This window comes from Phacochoerus africanus, chromosome 1, assembly GCF_016906955.1.
Source record: "Phacochoerus africanus isolate WHEZ1 chromosome 1, ROS_Pafr_v1, whole genome shotgun sequence".
In the NCBI taxonomy this organism is placed as follows: Eukaryota; Metazoa; Chordata; class Mammalia; order Artiodactyla; family Suidae; genus Phacochoerus; species Phacochoerus africanus.
The window spans coordinates 57,019,853-57,031,529 of NC_062544.1; positions in this window are offsets into that span (position 1 = coordinate 57,019,853).

The following is an 11,677-nucleotide window of genomic DNA, read 5'->3' on the forward strand; positions in this document are numbered from 1 at the left end:
GTTTCCATGTGCTAGAGCTGATTATTTTGTCCAGTGATTAGTTTTCACTGAAAAAAAAAACCAGGGCTGCCACTATTGCAAACTCCAGCACGGAGGGTCTGGAAAATCTTACGAGGGCATTCAGGCCTCTGACACACCTCAGACCCAGATGTGCTGGGGTGTCTCTCTGTTTTTGTCTTCTCTAAGACCCCTATATCTGAAAATGTATTCCTGAATCTCCACCTCTCACCTAAGCCCAACTTAATCTCTCAGTTCACATCCATAAACTTGTCTTCTAGGACCACCCTGATATATGGGAAGAAGCAGCTGTCACCCCAAAAGAGTGATCTTAAGAGTGGGAAAATCTATCCACCCTACATGGGCCACCCAGTATAATTGGGGGTCCATAGCATGGATGGCTGCTGTCAAACACAAAGGCTACAGGAGATCTGCTGGAGACACACCCTACTGCTCTTTCAAATGGCCATCTGGTTCCAACTTATTTTTCCCATCCTCCCTTTCCTGCTCCCCAACAAACCTCCTCCACTCTCATCAAGCTCATACCTCAGCATCTCTTGCATCCACCATAGATGCCAAAGAATATATGATAAAAATATTCCCACATTGAGCAATTTTTAACTCTGATTATTGCTCAAAGGTAAGAACAGATTTGTTTAGAAGAGATATTCGGGTAAGCCACTTGGGGAGGAGAGGCAAGTTCTCAAAGGGTGTGCAAATAGCAAACAGTGGTCACCGAACAACCATCCATAAAACAAGGAAGGAAACAGCAACAGGCAACAGGAGACTGGGCCTGCGTGAGAGGGGCCTAATGATGTAAAAAATATAAGAGCAGCTCCTTATCTAGTATTTAGCACTCCCCGGCACTGTTCTAATTTCTTTATCTCTATTAACTCATTGAATACTTATGAGCCCTATGAAGTGGTCGGCAATATTATCCCCATTTCACAGATGGGAAAACAGAGGCCCAGAGCAGTTCAGTAATTTGTCCAAGGTCACTGGCTCGTGAGTGGTGGAGCAGTAAGCAGTGGTCTGACTCTAGAGCTGTACTTTGCATTACTCTGCTCAGCTCCCTCAGTGGGTAAATCTCTGGCAGGAAGGACAGCAAAACAGAGGCTATAAGGATATATCAAATATCAGAAGGTGCCAATGTAAGACACACCACAGTCTTATGAATTGCCATGAAAATGCTGCCAACTATACTACGACACACCATCACAGTAAGACAGGTTCTGGTTTTAGAGACAGCGGTATTCCAGGAGTTGCCATCATGGCTCAATGGTTAACCACGAGGTTGAGGATTCAATCCCTTGCTTGTTCAGTGGGTTAAGGATCCGGCGTTGCCGTGAACTGTGGTGTGAACTGTGAACTGTGGTGTAGGTCACAGATGCGGCTTGGATCCTGCGTTGCTCTGGCTGTGGTGTAGGCCAGCAGCTAAGCGCCGATTAGACCCCTAGCCTGGGAACCTCCATGTGCTATGGCTGTGGCCCTAAAAAGACCAAAACAAACAAACAAACAAGACAGAAGAAAAAAAGAGAGAGAGATCAGTATTCCAATATGAAGAAGGTGCATCTTAGAAATGATGAAATACAGCACTGGAGGGGGACAATGAGCCTGTTTGCTGTGGGCTGTGCAATGAAAGCTCCTTCATCTCCCCTTAGAAATCCTCAGTGAGTGGACATGCCTCACTGATACTTTTCTGGGTACAGATGCTTGGGGGAAGGTGGTGGCAGGGGAAAGCTTACAGAAGTGCCTTTATGTCGGGGGCGGGGGGGAGCGGTACACACACATGCACACTCATCCACGCAGATATGGGTGAACAGATACAGGGCAAAGACAATTTGATCAAGTCCAAAATTCCCCTATGTTTAGTTACACAAAGAAAATGCAGCTTCATTATTTTCTATAATGGATCTAATCTTTCTCCTGAGCCCTTCACCTTGCCAGGCAGAGATGGAGAATTAAATGTCATCCCACCCAATAATTTCAAGTCTCCTGAATATTTCAGCCCTGCAATTTTCCTCCCCAACGTGCCCACTCTTTTCCAAGATGACCCCTGGGGGAAGAGTTTTTACCTAGCGGTGGCACGAAGCGGGAGAGAGGTCCTAGGTCCCCGTGATTCCTATGTGCAGATCCTTGTGCCACATGCAGATCCTCTGGGTCTTCCCTAGAAGCCCTCAATGCTGATGTCTGCAGCTGATCAAGGTCTGCCAGGAGCTCTCTTGGCTTGGCCAGGCCTGTAGTCTGAGCTCCACTTAGACCCTCGTGGGAGTCAAAGACCAATGGGATCTGGCTCTGCTTTCTAGCTGACCTCCATCCTGCAAGTCCCCATGGGGCGACCACCAATGTTCATCAGCAGGGGTTCCTCAAGGCACCCATAGAACTCTTGCCCAATGAGCCCGGTGCGACTGTGGAATTCTGCCCATCCCAGTGCCCGCCAGCCATGACATTGAAGGTGTATGGTAAATAGGCTCTTGCCATCCTGGGTCTCCTGGTGAGTCCCCAAGAGGCACACATGTGGGTAGGTACCTGTGCCCAGAAGATAAAAACCACCTGAAGGGGAAACAGAACCAGTACATAGACCTTCCATTCGTACTAACTGAATTAATAAAGAGCATCACCTACTGAGTGCATTAGCATGTGTCCTAGTCCTAGTTTTAGCAGGTGTTGAAGCACCTACCTCCCCCAGGGGAGTGAGAGGAACACACACTAGCATGAACGGGGCTGTTCAGGTCAGATACTCTTCCATCTGATTCCTCCAGGATCATCTGACCCAGGAAAGGCAAGCACTGCATATGTGTGTGTTTCAGGACTTAATCCAGAACTTTGGTTCATTATAGCTAGAGAGTAAATAGGCTGAAGAGCCAATACTGCTGACATCTCACCCATGTCCAGAAATCTGGAAGGGAGGAACCCATCAGATCTCAAGACAAAGGACCAGGCTGCCTATCGTCCCCCTCGACAGACCAGAGCCACTGAATGCTGAATGCACCAAGGCCCAGCAAGCGGGGCCAGCAGGTCTCATTCCACAAGGCCACCCTTCCACCTCCTGACACATTCATCCTCTGTCTACCTCAACTGACCCTCCATCTGTTCAACAAATGAATCCCACATTTTCTTTTAAAAGAAAATCTTCAGATGACCAAATCTCAAAAAAAGCACATCAAAGTCAGCTTTAGAAAAGAGACTAGAACAGGGAGCAGGACTGGTCTTAGTCCCAGAAAAGAGGGGCCCCCTGGAACCAGCACGCCAGGTCCTCCACTGGCCGAGCCTTATTCCATAGAGACATGGCCCCGTGGAGCCTGCATCTCCTTTGCCAGCCTGTACCTTGGGTACTAGCATCCCCGGAATTTCCTGACCCACTTCCACGGCTTTCCCCGAGCCAGTTCTCTCAAGGGCAGCCCACACCTCCGGTAATCACACCCCTGAACCCGAGAAGGGGCCACAGGGTGGCTGTCTGCTGGGATGGAGCTTGGAGGGACAGACCAGAGCTTCCAGGGAAGGACAAGACAGCAGACAGGGAGCAGGCCTCAGGCTGGAGTCCACACCCCTAAGCCACCACTTTCATGCACGGCACTCCAGGAGGCCACAGATTTTAATTCCAACGTGGCCTCTGTGCAGGTATATTTATCAAGGCAGGAGGATGGAGCATATTTTATTTAACAGTTGGTCAGCTTGATTTTTATAACTTTTAAATAGTTAGACATGGTACGAAGGCTCCATTTTTACATTTGCCAGGGCCCCCCAGGACTTAGGGGAGCACCTGGGAAAGGAAAATGGTTTTTGGTTTTTGTTTTGCTTTCTTGCCTTTTTCTTGGGCCGCTCCGGCGGCATATGGAGGTTCCCAGGCAAGGGGTCTAATCGGAGCTGTGGCCACCGGCCTACACCACAGCCACAGCAACGTGGGATCCGAGCCGCGTCTGCGACCTACACCACAGCTCACAGCAACGCCGGATCCTTAAATCACTGAGCGAGGCCAGGGATCGAACCGCAACCTCATGGTTCCTAGTCGGATTAATTAACCACTGAGCCAGGATGGGAACTGCAGGAAAATGGTTTTTAAGGGTGAGATTGGGGAACTCTCTGGATCAAAAATGCTTGAAACTGTTTCTGTGCTATGTGGTGCTTAAAAAAGAGTTTGGCACATAGTCAGTGCTCAAAATATTTGTCAAAAGAGAAAAGAAAGATGAGGGAGGAGGGACGGAACGAGAAAGGGAAGGGTTTGTGTTAAACCTTTTGCACTTTCAGGAGTTTGTGATAACGGAGTCAGAAAAGCCAGAATTCAAACCCTGTCTCTACCATTCCACCTGTGGGTCCTCAGACAAGTTACTCAACTTCTCTAAATCCTGTTTCCTCATGGGGAAAATGAGGAAGCCATGCTTATCGTTAAGTGAAAACAAATAAAAATAAGTAACAACAATGTGTTATTCTCACTGTCATCATCATTTTCATTATGTACTCCACCCCTCAATGCCACTTAACTTGTAAGTCATATTCTGAGGATCAATTTGTTTCCAACAATCTCAGGAAGGCCTCGTCTATGGAGGTCCCCGAAGAGAGAGAGAAATATTTCATGATCCCCATTCCAGCCCCACCAACATCCTCCAGTGCCCACTCACCACCATAGTAGGTATGGCTGGGACACAGCTCTGGGCACAAGCCATTGCAATACTCAGCAGCCTGACTTCCAATGACCAGCACCAGCAATTCTTTGCATAAGAGCAAAGTCCTCCCAAGCCCACTGTGCCACTTGAATGGCAGGACAGAAATGCCAGAGAATTAATGCTCGGGAAGCAGCCTTCAGCCAAAGCCAAGTGGTCATGGGTATAAATACCCCGCCCAGCTCCCTCACTCCTAGGGCCAGATAACTCTGAGGTGCATGTTCTATACCAAATCCCAACAGGATCATGTCCCAGTCACCCTCGGTGATAACCTGCTGGATGATGAACCCTTTGATTGCTACAAGGACGCATGCTTACCACCATGCCAGTTACTATGGCCAGTGAGTGCTCCTTTTAGTTGCTCAGTGTTCATGCCTCGCGACTTGTTACATATTTTGAAAACCACCTCTTTGCATTGAACCAGTAAGTTGCTACCACAAGTGCTTCTTGAGAAACGTCAATATCCCACAAAACTAGATCCAACAGCAACTTCATCTAATAAAATAATAAGTATTTATTATCTTTCCCTCCTTCCTACAATGGCATTAAAATTCAACAGTTAAGTGGTGGAGTATAGACAATAAAAGATCATTCAGCACGTCTACTCACATACAAAAGCCAGCAAATCCCATAGATTTTTTTTTTTTTTTTTTTTACTGTGCTGGTTGGAAAATTTCCCATGTGTTTAAATGAGGTACCATGACCCTGCTCAGTGTATCAAATAGAGCATCTGCCCTCAAATGTTTTGTAGCTGGAAGTGACCTCAGGACTTGACAAATATGTTGTCTCCATGTTTTTATTTATTATCTCATAATCCCTTTGAATGGTGACAAATATATTAAGATCCCAATATGAATATAATGTGACCAAAAAGATGTCCTAGATCCAGAGTGAGTGATAGCCAACCCAAACAGTGGCCAAACTGGGCAGCTGTTTGCAATTAGGTCCAATTAACACATTTTAAACACAGCATTACCGGGGACCCCTTTGAAGTGTGTTGCTTCGGGAAGGTTTTTCTTGAACGGGGTTTCCTAATGGGAAGCAGTCAAAATCCACAGCTGAACACTTAACATCCTATTTTGACTTAAGTGTCACGTAGAGTTCACAGTTTTAATTCCTTTTCCCCAGTTATGTGTATAAATATTTCAAACAGGGAATGAAATGTCTGGGAAGGCATCCTTGCTGAAGAGAACATTCATAAAGCCAGGAAGGGGCTCCTGTGCTCTGCTTTGCACGCTGAACTGCCAGTCTCTATCAGAAACGTAAATTATAAAATCCTATTTATTTATTTAATAAGTGCATAAGAGCAGCATCAACTCTGAGTTAAAAGCTCCAGGAGATGGCTTCACAGGTGAATTTTACCAAACATATAAAGAGGAACTGGTGCCCAACCTCCTTAAACTCTTTCAAAAGGTTGAAGAAGAAGGAATACTCCCAAAGACATTCTATGATACCACCATCACCCTCATTCCAAAACCAGACAGAGATACCACCAAAAAAGAAAACTATCGCCCAATATCATTGATGAATATAGATGCAAAAATTCTCAACAAAGTCTTAGCCAACCGAATCCAACAACATACCAAAAAAATTATACACCATGACCAGGTTGGGTTCATCCCAGGTTCACAAGGATGGTTCAACATATGCAAATCAATCAGCATCATACACCACATTAACAAAAGAAAAGTCAAAAATCATATGATCATCTCAATAGACGCAGAAAAAGCATTTGACAAAGTCCAACATCCATTCATGATCAAGACCCTCGCCAAAGTGGGTATAGAGGGAACATTCCTGAATATAATCAAAGCCATTTATGAGAAACCCACAGCAAATATAATACTCAATGGGGAAAAACTGAAAGCCTTCTCACTCAAATCTGGAACAAGACAGGGATGCCCACTCTCACCACTGCTCTTCAACATAGTTTTGGAAGTCCTAGCCACAGCAATTAGACAAACAAAAGAAATACAAGGCATCCATATAGGAAGAGAAGAGATCAAACTGTCACTGTATGCAGATGACATGATACCATACATAGAAAACCCTAAGGACTCAACCCCAAAACTACTTGAACTGATTCATAAATTCAGCAAAGTAGCAGGATATAAGATTAACATGCAGAAGTCACTTGCATTTCTGTATACCAGCAATGAAATATTAGAAAAGGAATACAAAAATACAATACCTTTTAAAATTGCACTTCACAAAATCAAATACCTCGGAATACACCTGACCAAGGAGGTAAAGGACCTATATGCCGAGAACTATAAAACTTTAATCAAAGAAATCAAAGAAGATGTAAAGAAATGGAAAGATATTCCATGTTCCTGGATTGGGAAAATCAATATTGTAAAAATGGCCATCCTACCCAAAGCAATCTACAGATTCAATGCAATCCCTATCAAATTACCCATGACATTTTTCACAGAACTAGAACAAACAATCCAAACATTTATATGGAACCACAAAAGACCCAGAATCGCCAAAGCAATCCTGAGAAACAAAAACCAAGCAGGAGGCATCACTCTCCCAGACTTTAAGAAATACTACAAAGCCACAGTCATCAAAACAGTGTGGTACTGGTATCAAAACAGACAGACAGACCAATGGAACAGAAGAGAGAACCCAGACATAAACCCTGACACCTAGGGTCAATTGATCTTTGACAAGGGAGGCAAGAACATCAAATGGGAAAAAGAAAGTCTATTCAGCAAGCATTGCCGGGAAACCTGGACAGCTGCATGCAAAGCAATGAAACTAGAACACACCCTCACACCATGCACAAAAATAAACTCAAAATGGCTGAAAGACTTAAATATACGACAGGACACCATCAAACTCCTAGAAGAAAACATAGGCAAAACACTCTCTGACATCAACATCATGAATATTTTCTCAGGTCAGTCTCCCAAAGCAATCGAAATTAGAGCAAAAATAAACCCATGGGACCTCATCAAACTGAAAAGCTTTTGCACAGCAAAGGAAACCCAAAAGAAAACAAAAAGACAACTTACAGAATGGGAGAAGATAGTTTCAAATGATGCAACCGACAAGGGCTTAATCTCTAGAATATATAAACAACTTATACAACCCAGCAGCAAAAAAGCCAATCAATCAATGGAAAAATGGGCAAAAGACCTGAATAAACATTTCTCCAAAGAAGATATACAGATGGCCAACAAACACATGAAAAAATGCTCAACATCACTGATTATAAGAGAAATGCAAATCAAAACTACCATGAGATATCACCTCACACCAGTCAGAATGGCCATCATTAATAAATCCACAAATAACAAGTGCTGGAGGGGCTGTGGAGAAAAGGGAACCCTCCTACACTGTTGGTGGGAATGTAAACTGGTACAGCCACTATGGAGAACAGTTTGGAGATACCTTAGAAATCTATACATAGAACTTCCATATGACCCTGCAGTCCCACTCTTGGGCATCTATCCGGACAAAACTCTACTTAAAAGAGACACATGCACCCGCATGTTCATTGCAGCACTATTCACAATAGCCAAGACATGGAAACAACCCAAATGTCCATCGACAGATGCTTGGATTCGGAAGAGGTGGTATGTATACACAATGGAATACTACTCAGCCATAAAAAGGAATGACATAATACCATTTGCAGCAACATGGATGGAGCTAGAGAACCTCATACTGAGTGAAATGAGCCAGAAAGACAAAGACAAATACCATATGATATCACTTATAACTGGAATCTAATATCCAGCACAAATGAACATCTCCTTAGAAAAGAAAATCATGGACTTGGAGAAGAGACTTGTGGCTGCCTGATGGGAGGGGGAGGGAGTGGGAGGGATCGGGAGCTTGGGCTTATCAGACACAACTTAGAATAGATTTACAAGGAGATCCTGCTGAATAGCATTGAGAACTTTGTCTAGATACTCATGTTGCAACAGAAGAAAGGGTGGGGGGAAAATGTAATTGTAATGTATACATGTAAGGATAACCTGACCCCCTTGCTGTACAGTGGTAAAAAAATAATAATAAATAATTAAAAAAAAAAAAAAAACTCCAGGAGAACAATGGAGTTCCCTGGTGGCTCAGCAGGTTAGGACCCAGTGTTGTCACTGCAGCAGTTCTGATCACTGCTGTGGTGTGGGTTCCTTCCCTGGCCTGGGAACTTCTGTAGGCAGCTGGTGCAGCCAAAAAATAAATTAATTAAATTTAAAAAGCTCCATGAGAACAAGAAGTTTGTCTTGTTTATCACTATATCCCTACTACCTTGACTGGCACCTAGCAGGCCTACAATAGTTATGAGTTGAATGAACGGGTAGATGGGTAATTACTGAATGAATAAGCAAGTGCATGAATGAAGTAATGAAAAGACTATTATACACATGTGTTTGGAAAACCTAAGCTAAAGTTTCCAACCCATATGTGTGTGTAACACAAAGGCACACACACACACACAAATACTCAGAGAAAGGGAGAGAATTCTCCTAATTTTCATGATTATTTTGCTGGTGACGCCTATTGGGGAAAAACTTGGGAGTTAACACCTCAGCTTCATTTTTCACACCTGACAAAAAGCTGAGGAAGGCAAAGTTTGGAATGCACCTAGAACTGTACCTGGCACATGATAATTAAGCACTAAATAAATATGGAAGGACTAATGAGTGAAAAAACTCAGTGGTGCTTGGTCCCATAACCCCTGACCAGAGGGGCTCCAACATGTGTGTTTTACTCCTTGAGTATTTCCTAGGCCTTGTTCACGGACCTTCCTGCCTGACCTTCTCCTTCAAAGACACCAGACCCAGCCACATGGCAGAGTTGTGGAAGAAGAGGCTGGGAGACATCCAGGCTCCCAGCCCTCCCCCCAACCCCCACACACACCCCCACCCCTGCCACCGCCAGCTCCAAGCTCTGACTCAGCAGATCTGAAGTATGACTCAGAAATCTGCCTAGTAACCGCCACCCTGGTGACTCTGATGCAGACAATGAAGCTTAGAGACACAAGCTAGAAGGAAAGTATTCTATAAGGAGCAAAATTTCATGCCAGAGTGCCTTCGGGAAAGTAATTCCCACTTCTGGATGCCTGATGCCATCATGGGACATCTCTTCAGGGAAATTCTCAAGCAGTCTCTAAACAAGACTTGAATTTAAAAGAGAGGGAGTTCCCATTGTGGTTCAGTGGTTAATGAACCCGACTGGTATCCATGAGGACACGGGTTTGATTCCTGACCTTGCTCAGTTGGTTAGGAGCCAGAGTTGCTGTGAGCTGTGGTGTAGACCACAGACAAGGCTTGGATCCCATGTGGCTGTGCTATAGGCCAGCAGCTGCAGCTCTGATTCAGCCCCCAGCCTGGGAACCTCCATGTGCCATGGGTGCAGCCCTAACAAGCAAAAAAAAAAAAAAAAAAAAAAAAAACCAGAGAGAGAGAATGCTCACATATTTTATCTTGTCTGTGGTGGCAGAGGACACATACACACACAATCCCACAATTAAAGTCTCTGAGCTCCCCCTAAAGCCTGAAAACTAAAGTAAGTGCCCTTGGAGTTCCCTCAGAGGCATCTTGGGAGCGCTGGGACGCAGGTTCTATCCCTGGCCCGGCACAGTGGGTTAAGAATCCAGTGTTGTCACAGCTGCGACCTAGTTGGCAACTGTAGCTTGGATCTGATCCCTGGCCCCAGGGAACTCCCTATGCTGGGGCAACCAAAAAAGAAAAATTAAAAAAAAAACAAAAACAAAAACTAAAGTGCCCAATCTGGGAAGCCATGCTGTTCTCCTTCAGAAAACCCACTTTGCCCTTCAGGGAAAAGCCAAAGTTTGGATGCATCAGAGAAACAAAAAGGAAGAGAAGTAGAAAAGAGGAGTGGAAAATGTTGATGCTGAAGAAGCAAAGAGAAGGAGCAGGGGCTCTGACATCTGGAAGCAAAAGCGCTCTGACACTGCCCAGGTGACAGCGTCTCCAAACGGGAGGGAGGGCAGAACCGAGCTGGACTCCATTAAAGCGCTGGAATACGGTCCCGCAATTTGATAATTTAGGGACGTGTAATGTATCTGTCCACACATCAGCTAATTTCAGAGCCAAGGGTGTGCTCCTTGAAGACAACCTGGAAACCTGGAAAATCCAAGATGAACGGTCTGTTAGCATAAAGGATCTCAACAGTTTAAACCCTCCATATATCACACCTGCATGAAAGGCTTTCTCGGTAAACAGAGGAGAAAGACCACACTGCCTCCGATCAAGACCTGCTCAGCCTGTTTAAAGGGGGCATTATTTTCCACTGCACATGTGGTTTCTTCACAACTTCACACACATACACACACACACACACACACACAAAGCCTATCTGCACATGGCAGAAAACTCTTTGGGCAGGTTCTTGAGTCATAAAGAGCTTAGCCTTTTTGTACTGCCTTAGGAGGCTTAAAGCTACAGACTAGACCGATGCTTCTACAATATCTGCTGGTCAGGCTTCCACCTCTCTGATCTGGTTATTAATACCTTTCTTTCCTCCTGCTGTCTCACTCAGCAACCATCAATCTATTTGTTCTTGAACTTCTCTGAGTAAACAAGGTGCTTATTTTTGGTTTACTCACCAGCAAACATAGGTTTGTTTGTTGTTTTTTACAGCGCACCTGTGGCATATGGACGTTCCCAGGCTAGGGATTGAATCAGAGCTGCTGCTGCAGTCTACACCACAGCCACAGCAATGCCAGATCCTTAACCCACTGACCGAGGCCAGGGATTGAACTCATATCCTCATGGACAGTCTATCGGGTTTTTAGCCTGCTGAGCCACAATGAGAACTCCTCGAATAGAGTTTTTAAAAATTAAATAGTTCTGGCTCCATCCCTGACCTTCCACAGCCAAAAAAAAAAAAAAAACAATTAAGAGGTAAATGTATATGACTTTTTTTATGTCAATTTTGCAACATAAGAGATTCAGATTGATTTCTATGGCAACCCTTAGCCATGACAAAGCCCTTATGACTGTGTGATGGATGTGGGTTGGTTACTCATAAATGTCAGG